The sequence below is a fragment of the Mobula hypostoma genome, chromosome 18 (genome assembly GCF_963921235.1).
Source record: "Mobula hypostoma chromosome 18, sMobHyp1.1, whole genome shotgun sequence".
Taxonomy (NCBI): Eukaryota; Metazoa; Chordata; class Chondrichthyes; order Myliobatiformes; family Myliobatidae; genus Mobula; species Mobula hypostoma.
The window spans coordinates 47749954-47762070 of NC_086114.1; the positions used below are offsets into that span (position 1 = coordinate 47749954).

Below are 12117 nucleotides of genomic sequence, written 5' to 3' on the forward strand. Positions count from 1 at the left end.
TTGGATTAGTGTTAATAGGTGTTTGACAGTCAACGGAGGTCTCCTGGCCAATGTGCCTATCTCAATGTTGTATAATTCTATGACTCTATAACCATCTAATGTAGAGTCCGAATGGATAGGTATAAATACTCTTCAATTGACCCATGACATTGGTCCCAATCAAACCGCCATCTGTCTGTTGGTTAGTTCATCTTCAACCTCTTGTTCTATGGATTGGAACAAAGAATCTGGATAAAGTCCCTGGAAGCTGGTTTCTTGCTTAGCCATTGGACCATTCCAAGTGACGGATGGTAACAGAGCTGGGAACATGTTTCATTTGAATGAGCTTGTCAACGTTCATTCGAAACATAGCATTTTCCTGCATGTTCCTTTAAATTTGTATCCGATTAATTTTCATCAGGTTAATGTATTTTGATTTTTAAAAAATGCTCTTCCTTTTTTCTTCCATCCATTGCGTCTGTCTTTATTTTTCTCTCTCTCACTTTCATTTATTTTCCTTCTTTCTTGCTTGCTCTCTTTCTGTTTCCTTCTTTCATCAATCTAGGACTGAGCTATCAATAGCAGTCAGGGTCGAGATGGACCTACAGCCACAATGGTAAGATATAGAGTTGAATAGATTAAATGGGGCTGTAAATATTAGTAATACAGTTGGTGGGGATCACACAGATAGATAACATGTTGTGGGCCAGGCCTAGCACAATCTGGCCCATCTTCTCTCACTCTTTTCCTCTTACCTTTCTCTGTCTTTCAACGTTATCTTCTTTATTTCCAGTTGGTGGTATCTGAAATGATTTTATTTTTCTGCTCATGACTTCTCAGTGAAACAATCTGCTTACCCTGAAAATCCAGAGACTCCAGAGACAGAAGGTGCATTATCACTGAATCTTAAAGAGTTTCTGTAATCAAAACATAATCTGAAATTGGCTTCCCCACCAACAACGTGAGGTTCTGAATTGTTAATTATATTTAAAAAGTCTTAATTATTTATTTAGTGTTTTACATGCCTTCTCAAACTCCCTAAAATGCTTTAGAAACTATTAAGACAAAACATGAACAGAAGCATTAGATTTAGACTACACATTAGTGTTGGCGCGTGGCCAAGTGGTTAAGGCATCAGTCTAGTGATCTGAAGGTCACTAGTTCGAGCCTCAGCTGAGGCAGCGTGTTTTGTCCTTGAGCAAGGCACTTAACCACACATTACTCTGCAACAACACCGGTGCCAAGCTGTATCGGCCCTAGTGCCCTTCCCTTGGGTAACATTGGTGGCCTGGAGAGGGGAGGCTTGCAACATGGGCAACTGCTGATCTTCCATACAACCTTGCCCAGGCCTGCACCCTGGAAACCTTCCAAGGTGCAAATCTATGGTCTCATGAGACTAACGGATGCCTATAAACTATAATTAGGCGTAATCAATTTGTGCAAAGCAAGTGCCCACCAACAATAAAATGAAAACAAATAGAAAATTTATAAACCAAGAAATGTTGAGAGCAAATCTAATTTTTTACCTCAATGACCTTCCTTCAGAACCATCAACAAAAATGTTAGACCTGTTCCTCTATCTACCGATACTGATTGATCCGTTGAGTATGACCAGCAGTTTCTGGTTTTACTTTAGATTTCCAGTATCTACAATATGTTACGTTCGTTCTGCTGCTCCTTGACATATTGAATGTGGGATAAGTTATGGGACTAACTCTCCCACTCTCCAAATTTATCTGAGATAGGATCTTGGTTTAATGTTCCAGCTGGGAATGTTCTCACCCGACAATGACTAACTGCTTCAGGACTCCACCAAGGCATCAGCCTAGCTTATTGTGTCCATCTCCACAGATTTTGTCAGCAGTAGCCAAGGAAGGCCATTTCCATTACCAGCCCCTCAAGTCAAGATAAAGCATCTGCCACAACCACCCTTTCTAATGCAACAAAAGGCGTCATCACTGTTGGAATCAATTGTAGGATTGGAAATTTGTTGCTTTGCAGGAGTAGTACAGTGTAAAACATAAAAATTATTATAAGACACAAAGAAACAAATATTTAAATAAACAAACAAGTATATAAATAAAGAGTAGAAAAGAGGAATAATGAGGTAGTGTTCATGGACCATTCAGAAATCTGATGGAAGGGAAGAAGCTGTTTCTAAAATGTTGATTTTGTGTCTTCTGGTTCATGTACCTTCTCCCCAATGGCAGCGATGAGAAGAGTGTATGTCCTGGATGGTGAGGGTCCCTAGAGATGAATGCTACCTCTCGAGGCACTGACTTCTGAAGGTATCTTTTATGGTGGGGAGGGTTGTGCTGGTGATGGAACTGGCTGAGTCTGCAGCCCTCTGCAGCCTCTTCTGATTCTGTGCAGAGGAGCCTCCATACCAGGAGGTGATGTAACCAGTCAGAATGCTGACAGCTTGCTTCTATTTTTACATCCTTGTCCCCAAATATTTGTTCTGTTAAACAAGCTGTATTTTTGTAGAACCATCTGTTTGTCAGCCTATTCTTAAGGTGAAGGGTCAGTGGACTTTGACGCAGAGACTGTAGTTGACTTGTTTGCTTGGCTAAATAATAAAAAAAGGCCATTCCACGTCTGTAATTTGTATGCATGAACCTGGTCTTGTTTTTCCCTAGTTGCAGCCCCACAGAAAACAAACACCTACAATTGATTCCAACAGTGATGACGCCTTTTGTTGCATTAGAAAGGGTGGTTGTGGCAGATGCTTTATCTTGACTTGAGGGGCTGGTAATCAAAATGGCTTTGCTTGGCTACTGCTGACAAAAATGTAAAATGAACATTGTAGAACACCCTGTCACTGTGTCCTGTATGTGCTGGCTTGTAGTTAGAGCAACCTTAAATTAATCTCACTAGGTGCTTCTCTCAATGGGCAGTCATCTTTTCCACCTAAAAGCACTTGAAGCAACTCTCCATGTCATCCAATAGACTGAGAATGTTAATAGCATCCACAAATAAAACCTTAAAGATTTTCCTATTTCAGATAAAGATTTGGAAACTCATCTGCATATTCTTCTGTGTTGAAATAGCCATCCTTCTAATAGTATTCCAAGAAGTCATAGAATCACACAGCATGGAAGCAGGTTCTTCAGGCCAACTTGGCCATGCAGACTGTGTTGCCAGCAGACTAGTCCCATTTACTTGCATTTGGCCCATAGCTCTTTAAACCTTCCTGTTCATATACTTGTCTCATTGTCTCTTAAGTGTTGCTAATCTGCCCCCATGAACCACTATTTCTGGCATCTTATTCTGAATATCCACCACCACTTGCATGAAGAAGTTGCCCCTGTGCCCCTTTTAAAACTCTCACTTCTGAACTTAAGCCTATGTCTTCTTGTTTTTAGCACCCCCTATCTGGTTATAAAACTTTTCAAAATGTATTAGCATAAAATTTCAATCAGTAGAAATGTCTACCAACACTGGCAGTGCATTTCACACACTCACCACATTCTGTATAAGGAACATACCTCAAGCATCTCCCTAAACTTTCCTCCACTCACCTTAAAGGGATATCCTCGAATGTTAGCCAATGCTGCCCTGGGAAAAAGGTGCTGGCTGTCCTCTCAAACAAAGCCTCTCTTCATCTTATCTACATCTTATACGATTATGAATCTGGTGAAAGCCACTGAGCTTGTTGGTCTCCCAGCACAGCGAGATGCCCATAAGGGAATGCTGCCAATTGGCACATCCAGGCTGCGCATCGACCAGTGAGGCCTAGGATGGCCCTTTCCACGTGGAAGCCTGCGCAGGGAGATGAACCGGCCTCACAGAGTGTCCATAATGATCTTGCTCCTTATTGTTGCCTTGCATTGCACTTTCGCTGTAACTGTCACACTTTATTCTACATTGTTATTATTTACCTTGTTGTACCTCAATGAATTGATCTTTATGAAGAGTACACAAGACAGGTATTTCACTGTATCTCAGTACATGTGACCATCTGGTACAGGTATCAATTTTAACCAATGTTTTGCTAACGAACTCTGCCACCTTCATCAGGGATGATGCCTGGGCGTGGGTATTTATACCCCATCATCCATCCCTCCTGATGGTTAGTTCTCATCCAATCAGGTTTCCGCTGTCCCAACAACTGGAATTCAATTGTACACAAGGTGGGATAATTGAAACCTGATTGGATAAGGACAAACCAATCAGGAGGGACGGAAGACAGTGGTATAAATAACACCAGACTGGACATGCCCCAGGCATCATCCCTGATGAAGATGGCAGAGTTTGTCATCAAAACGTCAGTTAAAATTGATATCTGTACCCGAATGACTGCCCGAGAAAAGTTTATTCATCATATACAGCAGGGAAATACTATATCTTTTTTCAATTAAAACGATTTTCATCAAATCACTAATTCTGATTATTGTAGATTAAGTACAAACAGATACAGCACAGAACAGGCCCTACAGTCCATTGAGCCTGCACTGAGAATCAGCCACCCATTTACACCAATCCTACCCCAATCCATTTTTTTCTCCAAACATACCTCGTAATTCCCACCTTACTGTTTCCCTGCACTGCACTGCCTCTGTAGCTGTTGCACTTTATTCTGCATTCTATTATTGTTTTACCCTGTTCTACCTCAATTCACTGAGTGATGATTTGATCTGTCTGAACAATATGCAAGACAAGCTCTTCTCTGTATCTTGGTACATGGGAGAATAATAAACCAATTCCGATATCAATTGGCACTCAGTATACGGCACATTCGCACTACAAAGTACAGCTCATTCCAAGCTCACAAACACCCAACGTACATACAAAGCATTGATACGAATGAGAGTTTGGAAAACTGGCCAGATAGCTGAGGGGCTGCAGTCAGGTTCTGCCACATTCGTGGCCGCATTTCTGACCTGCAAACTGTTCTGGGTCTTTCAGAGTCGATGCCTTCAGAAGACACGGTACATCATTAAAGACCCCTCACACCCTCTCCATGAGCTATTTGTTCTTCTGGCCATTAGGCAAACGTTACAAGAGCATCAAAGCTAAAACCACAAGGCTATTAAACAGCTTTCTCCCACAGGCAGTCAGACTGCTAAATAGCTGCTCTACCTGACTCTGCTTTGGACACTTATAACTTGATTTTAACTGACATGTGGCTGTTGTGTTTTACTATTTATTGCTATGTTTATTATTTAGTGTTGCGTTTGTTATGTTATGATTGCACTGCTCCTGGGAAACGCTGTCTCATTCTGCCCTGCAGAGCTGTGTACGGTTAGAATGACAATAAAGTTTATTGAATCTTGAATCTCTGAATCTTGAACAGTTGACAAGAACCCTGCTGTAGCCTGGGGAGGATCTGTATAGAACAGATAACATAATGAATGTATAGACTGAATGATACTACGACTGTAATGAGAGTTATGTACATTTATTGGTATTTCTTCGACATATTTTTTATGCGCAAAGTTTATGTTGAGGTAAAAAAACACTCTAAGTGTGTACGCCCTGTGAGAAAGGCCACTCAGGCACTGAAAGTGCGTGTCGTCAAAGAGGCCTGCCTGAGTGACAATGAAGCCAGGTACTGAAAATGTGCTAACACTAGAGATATATAGACATGTTAACTCTGTTAATGTACAGCAAAAATATTTAATATTTTGATGGTCCTGATGAAGGTCAACTGTTCATTACTTTCCATAAACGTTGTCTGACCTGCTGAGTTCCGCCAGCATTTTGCATGTGTAACTCTGGATTTCCAGCATCTTTAGAATCTTTCGTGCTTCTGATTTGTACTTCTCGTGAATAAAGTTTATTTTTGAAAAAAAACAAGAAGTGTTTGTTGTTCAAAAGGGCTACACCAATAGCACTGGTGCTTTAAATATAGAATGCAAATTGCTAAATTGGATTATTATTGTCACATTAAGTTAAAACTTCGCACTTCATGTGATTCGTACAGATCACTTTATCACACCAATGTACTGAGGCAATGATTCTGATAAATGTAATGAGTACTTCTGCAGAGAGCATCTTGCAACAAGTCACCACACTCCAACACCATCTTGAATCTGATGACATAACAAATACGTAGACCTGACAATATAATGAGTGAGTGCAGGTCATGCCCAGGTTACAAACACCTGACTTGACGGTAAGTCCAAAGGTCAAAGGCTGAAGGTTGAAGACAGAGGACGACAGGACTGGAGGTCAAGGCTGAAACACCCAAAGGTCGAAGACCCTAGGTTAGCGTGTCCGGAAGTCTGAGATCTCCAAGTCTGGGCCAAGAACTAGAGGCTCGAGGCTTGATGTCTGCGAGTTTGAGAGTCCAGGACCAAGGATTAGTGCTTGGAGAGCCAGAGGCAGCCTCCTGAGGGTCGGAGGCCAGTCTGTGTATGTATGTGGGTGGGTGGAAAGGGGGCTTGTCTTGTTGTTGTTGTTGCTTGTGTTGTTCTGCCGAGCATTGTGGGCATGCTGTATTGGCACTGGAATGCATGGTGACACTTGCAGACTGTCCTCAGCACATCCTTAGATTGTGTTGGTTGTTAACACACATGACCCATTTCGTGGCCTAGGTGTGTGGACTTGATGGGCCAAATTTTTTTTTCTCTCTTCTCTCTCTCTCTTTGCATTTCTTGCTGCCTCGTAAAGCAGCTAATATAGTCAAAGACCTCACCCACTTTGGATATCCTCTTTTCTCCCATCTTATCGACTCAAAGATACAAAAGCCCAGAAGCATGTGCCACCAACTTCTGACTACTGAACGGAAATCTTATACAAGAAGACAAGACTCACAATCTACCTCATGATGGCCTTGCACCTTATTGTTCAAATTGAAGTTCAAGTTTAATTGTCATTCAACCATACAAATGTTACAACTAAATGAAATAGCGCTCCTCTGGGGTAAAACACAGTACACAGCACATACAGTTACAAAAGCACATGTCACTGCTTGGCATGGTCCGATGATTGGGATTTGTCGCAGTGCCATGCTTTTGCGAGAAAAAGCACGCAGCAGTTCCTCATTTCGCGCTGGGTATGGTGCAGATGAACACAGCCCAGCTTGTCTTCCAGGGAGAGAACAACAGAGAGCAACACTGTCAGGGCCGAACCCCAACCCAGTATGGAATCCATATTGCCACCAGTGTTTCCTCCCCTGAGGGGCTAGAGCAGCAAATCCAAGGCATGAGCCCCTTGTTCGCACAACCAAGCCACGCGGCTCCCCTGGCGCACGTCTCAGCAGTGAACCAATACTCCAGACTTGCAGTATTTTGTATTACCAATGTCCAACAGGGTCTTGCAATCACAAGAATAAAATTTAAGACCCCCATTTGCACTAGTTGTTGAATCGGGGAGAGGACGCTGTGACTAAGCACACTGCCAGAAGGATGCCTGCACTGTACTTTCTCAGCAACCGTACGTGTTATTCTGCATTCTCTTATTGCTTTCCCTTGTTCTACCTCAATGCACTGATGTGATGGATGGCATGCTAAACAAGGTTTTGCACTGTACCTTGATAGATGTGACAACAATAATCCTATTCATGTATTGGCCGATCTGGGTTAGGATGGCAGATTTCCTTTCCTGAGGCATGTCAGTGAACAGGCTGGTTTTTACAGCATTCTGGAGGCTCCATTGTACCGTTGCTGGGATTAATTATAGCTTTATTTATTGCTTGAATACACACTGCCCAGCTGTCGGGATAAGATTTGGGCTCAAGCCTGTGGATAGTCAGGAATAGCTGCAGAGGGTGGTAGACTCGGCCAACTCCCTCATGGGCACAAATCTCCACACCATCAAGGACATCTTCAGAAGGTGATGCCTCAAGAAGGGGGCATTCGTTATGATCCTTTCATCCAGAACACACACTATTCTCATTACAACCAACAGGGAGGAGGTACAGAAGCCTGAAGTTGCACAGTTAATGTTTTAAGAGCAACTTCTTCCCCTCTGCTATCAGATTTTCACATGGTCCATGAACATTGACCACTACTTTACTAATTTGGTCTCTTTTCTTTTACTATTTAGTTATTTTTTTACATGTTATTATTGTAATTTAGTAATATTTGTCTTGCATTGTACTGCTGCCACAAAACAATAAATTTCACGACATATTTCAGTGTTTATAAATCTGATTCTGATACTGAAATATGACTAGCAGTCCAGTAAAAAAACTGATCGACTGCATTCACTTTTTACAAAATGAATGATGTTGTTCAAGCCTGAATGAATAAAATACAATCTCTACCAAATATTAAACAAGGCATTAGTTGCCTTCTCTGAGTCCATGTAATACAGATCGTCAACATAAGGTGAAGAACACCACTGGTGAATTTTTGAATGATACTTAATCTTCAAAGTTCAAAAGGTATTTATTATCAAAGTACATATACGTCACAATACACTGCTCTGAAATTTTCTTGCAGGCATTCACAGTACAACAAAGAAATACAATAGAATCAATGGAAATCTACACACAAACTAAGACCTACAACTAACCAATGTGCCAAAGATGGTAACTTACTCTTTCATAGACAGTAAAAATAAGTACATTTTGGTAGAGTAGGAGGAATAGAAAAATCTAAAACACTTAAGAGATTGGAGCAGGAGTAGTCAAAAAGTCTCCTTGACCATGCTCTGCCATCTAATATGACCATGGTTGATTTGCTCTTGGCCCCGGGTTTCACCCTCCTCCCTGTTTGTCACAACTCTTGACTTCCCCTGGGTCCAATATTTCACCCATCTCAGCTTGAGCACATTCACTGAACTGAAGTTACAGCAGAAAGTCTCTAACATTCACACCACTGAGTAGAAAATTCCTCCTGTTCGCACTCTTAGATGGGGATGACCTACCCTCTCAACATTAAGCTTGTCAAGCTCCCTCAAGACCTTATTTGCTTCAAACTGAACAGTACAAGTCATGTAGCACTTGAGAACTACTAACTCCAATGAATATCAATCCAACCTGCCCTGTTGTTCCTCTTAATATAATCCCTCCAACCCCAAAGTCAACTTAGTGAATCTTCTGTGAACTGCTTTCAAGTATGTCCCTTATTAAATCTTTCTCGCATATGTTTTGGTGTAACATTCTTCTAATCACCTGCCTCTCAATAAAAAAAGTACCAAGAACATGTTAAGGAAAGCATCAGTTGTCTTCCCTGAGATCATGGTGACGCAGGTTACTAGATTTGTCACTGATCTTCAATAGTACAATAGTAGCAACTGTAAACAGATGATTGAACCTTTGTGTAATGGGTAGAAACAATCAACATGCCTTCTAAAATAAATCAGCATCTACTTCTTGGAACTGGATGTCCTTGCCTTTCCAATGTTGTAACAAATAGAATGAGGACAATCTGTGAGGAATGAGCAGGGACTGCACTAAAATTAAAAAGAGTGCTCATCATGAGGGGCTGAAAGTGATCTACTATTCTGGTAAAACAAGCAGGAACATTTGATTAAAGGTCATGAAAGAATCCAAATTCAATCCTAGCAGTTTACTGTTAGCGTACCCAGGAAAGAGCACTTCAGTCATCATAAGCAACCTCAGGATTTCTCAAGTGCAGACATGTTCAACATAATAACCAATTTGCACAGAATATGGGCCCATAAACAACTCCATTATTTGGCTATGGTAGCTTAGAAGTTAATTTACAGGGTTAGTGTGCAGTAGTTAATTAATGTTCTGGCATTGTGAGATCAAATCTAACTAGGGTTCTGAAACTTTAGTAACAATGATTGCATTAGTAGGTGGTTTATGGATTAGGAAATCAAGTTTAAGATGGAGACACAAGTGAATGCTGATGCTGGAATTTGCAGCATCAAACTGCTGGAGGAACTTCAGCCTCTGTGGGGATGATAGGGGGATGGAACTGTTGATATTTTTTGGTAGAAGCCCTGCTCAACCCGCTGAGTTTCTTCAGCGGTGTGTTAGCTGAACCAAATTTAAAAGGTCAGGTTGATGTCATGATATAAATCTGGTGTATCTGATGCTAAGCTAACAGACTACATAGTGGCTTCAGAGGCTGATCTTTGAGGGTACCAGAGTGATAGTTGTATGCTCATAAAGTCCTTGATGGGCTGTAAGCCATGGACCAATAGTTGGAAAGTGAGACTAATGTACATAATGCCCAATTCTGGCCAGTGGTGGGAAGTATGACCTCCTTCTGGGCCAAAGATTTCTAGGGTTGCTTTTTGCTGGGCTGTTGATTCAAGGATCAATAGCAATCAGAAGACCATGGGAAACTCTAGTTCAAAATGGCACCATGTGATCTTTTAAGTCTTCCTGAAACAGCAGCTGAGGCCTGGCCTAATGGTCTTATCTGAAATACAATCATAGAGACAAACACCTTAGAAACAGGCCCTTTGGCCAACAAACCATAGGCCACTCACTTACATTAGAGTCATGTAGTACTACAGCACAGATACGTACCCTTTGGCCCATCTAGTCCATGCCAACCTTATATTCTACCTCGTCCTATCTACCTGCACGTAGACTATTTTCCTTCAAACCTCTCCCATCAATGTAACTATACACATTTCCTTTAAATGTCACAGTTGAACCCATGCCTACTACCTCCGCAGGCATCTCATGCCACCATCTGAGTGGAGAAGCTTCCCCTCGGATTCCCCTTAAATATTTCACCTTTCACCCCCAAACTATGACCTCTGGTTTTCTTCTCACTCAGCCTGAGGGGAAGAAATCTCGCAATAATCTCATTTTATATATTGTTCCCACATTCTCATCACACTACCTTCTCTCCTAAGTTCTGCCACTCACTTTTCACCTGGAGGTAACTTACAGTGGCCAATAACCTACCAGCCCACGTGTTTTTGAGGTTTGGTAGGATATTGAAGGAAACCAGAGCAGCAGAAAGAAAACCATGCAGTCATTAGAAGAATGTGCAAACTCCACACAGGCAGTTTAGGATTGAACCTGGGTCTTTGGCAATGAGAAGCACCCAATTATAGAGCACTCCTTTGGTGTTGTGCTGGAGTGTCAGCTTGAATGTTTATGTTGGGATCAGCAGAGAAGGAATGAGGTGGACAATCAAAATGCTAAACAAGTAAGTAGAACCTCAAGGTCGAACCTGCAGATGGAACATAGCTGCTTGAATATTCATTTTCACTTAATTGTGATTGTTAACAGAAAATCTTCATAAGATGTCATGCAGATGAGCAATTCTAAACAGGCTGGAAGACAGTTCAAACTCATGAATATTTCATCCAAAAAAAAGTAAAAAATCAAGACGACTTTGTTTTGCAAAATTTGATTCTAGAGACATGGTCTTTGCTGTGAGTGGTGCTCGATAGTGACACTGCTGGGCAAAAGAGGAACTGCTGCGTGTGGGAGGTTTTACTTGCAATTCTCAAAGTGACCAGCAAAGTTGCTGTAAGTAAGATATTGGGGCAGTGTTTGGCTCTGATGCTGTATAAAATGACAAAATTAGAAATGGGTAAGTAAGCATGGAGAAGGAAATGATCCAGCATCTCTATATATTTAATAAATTACTAAAAGTCAGGAAAAAACATCTTGCATATTTTATTACTTGCATTGCTTTTGAATCTTACCACAGAGCAATGGTCATTTAAGTAATGGGTTTAGTTGCAATGTACTTTATTTATTTTAGTTTAATTTTTCATTCTTTCTTGTTCCACGCATCTGCACCTTAGTCCTTGCATTTAAAAATACCTCATTTGCAGTGATTTTACTTTTTTATTACAGCTCCTGTTCCCCTCCTTCTTGTGCCAATTGGTAAATCGGTTTATTATTGTCACATGCGCCTGGGAACAGTGAAAAAATTTGTTCTATGTACCAGGATATTTCATCACATCAGTACATTGAGGGAGTACAAAGGGACAAACAATAGCAGAATGAAGAGTAAAGTGTTACAGTCACAGAGAAAGTGCAGTGCAGATAGACAATAAAGTGCAAAGTCATGACGAGGTATTTTGTGAGGTCAGGAGTCCATCTTATTGTACTAGGGAACCATTCAATACTCTTTTAACAGCAGGATAAAAACTGTCCTTGAGTGTTCTTTCAGGCTTTTGTATCTTCTGCCCGATCATGGTGGATGGGGATCACAAGTGTGAAGAAGAAAAATTGTCCAGGGTGGGTGGGATCATTGGTTATGTTCTCAGTTTTACCAAGGCAGTAAAAGCTGAGCCTGTGGA

General features: G+C 41.2%; 1 long non-coding RNA gene across 1 annotated transcript in view; it reads right to left on the reverse strand.

Moving 5' to 3' along the window:
• Positions 1–256: 256 nt before the first annotated feature.
• The window catches only part of LOC134358212 (uncharacterized), a 32339-nt gene continuing 20478 nt past the window's right edge, over positions 257–12117 (reverse strand). Inside the window, exon 4 of the long non-coding RNA XR_010020829.1 lies at positions 257–581. This is a non-coding gene — a long non-coding RNA (uncharacterized LOC134358212). The remainder of the gene's footprint in view (positions 582–12117) is intronic.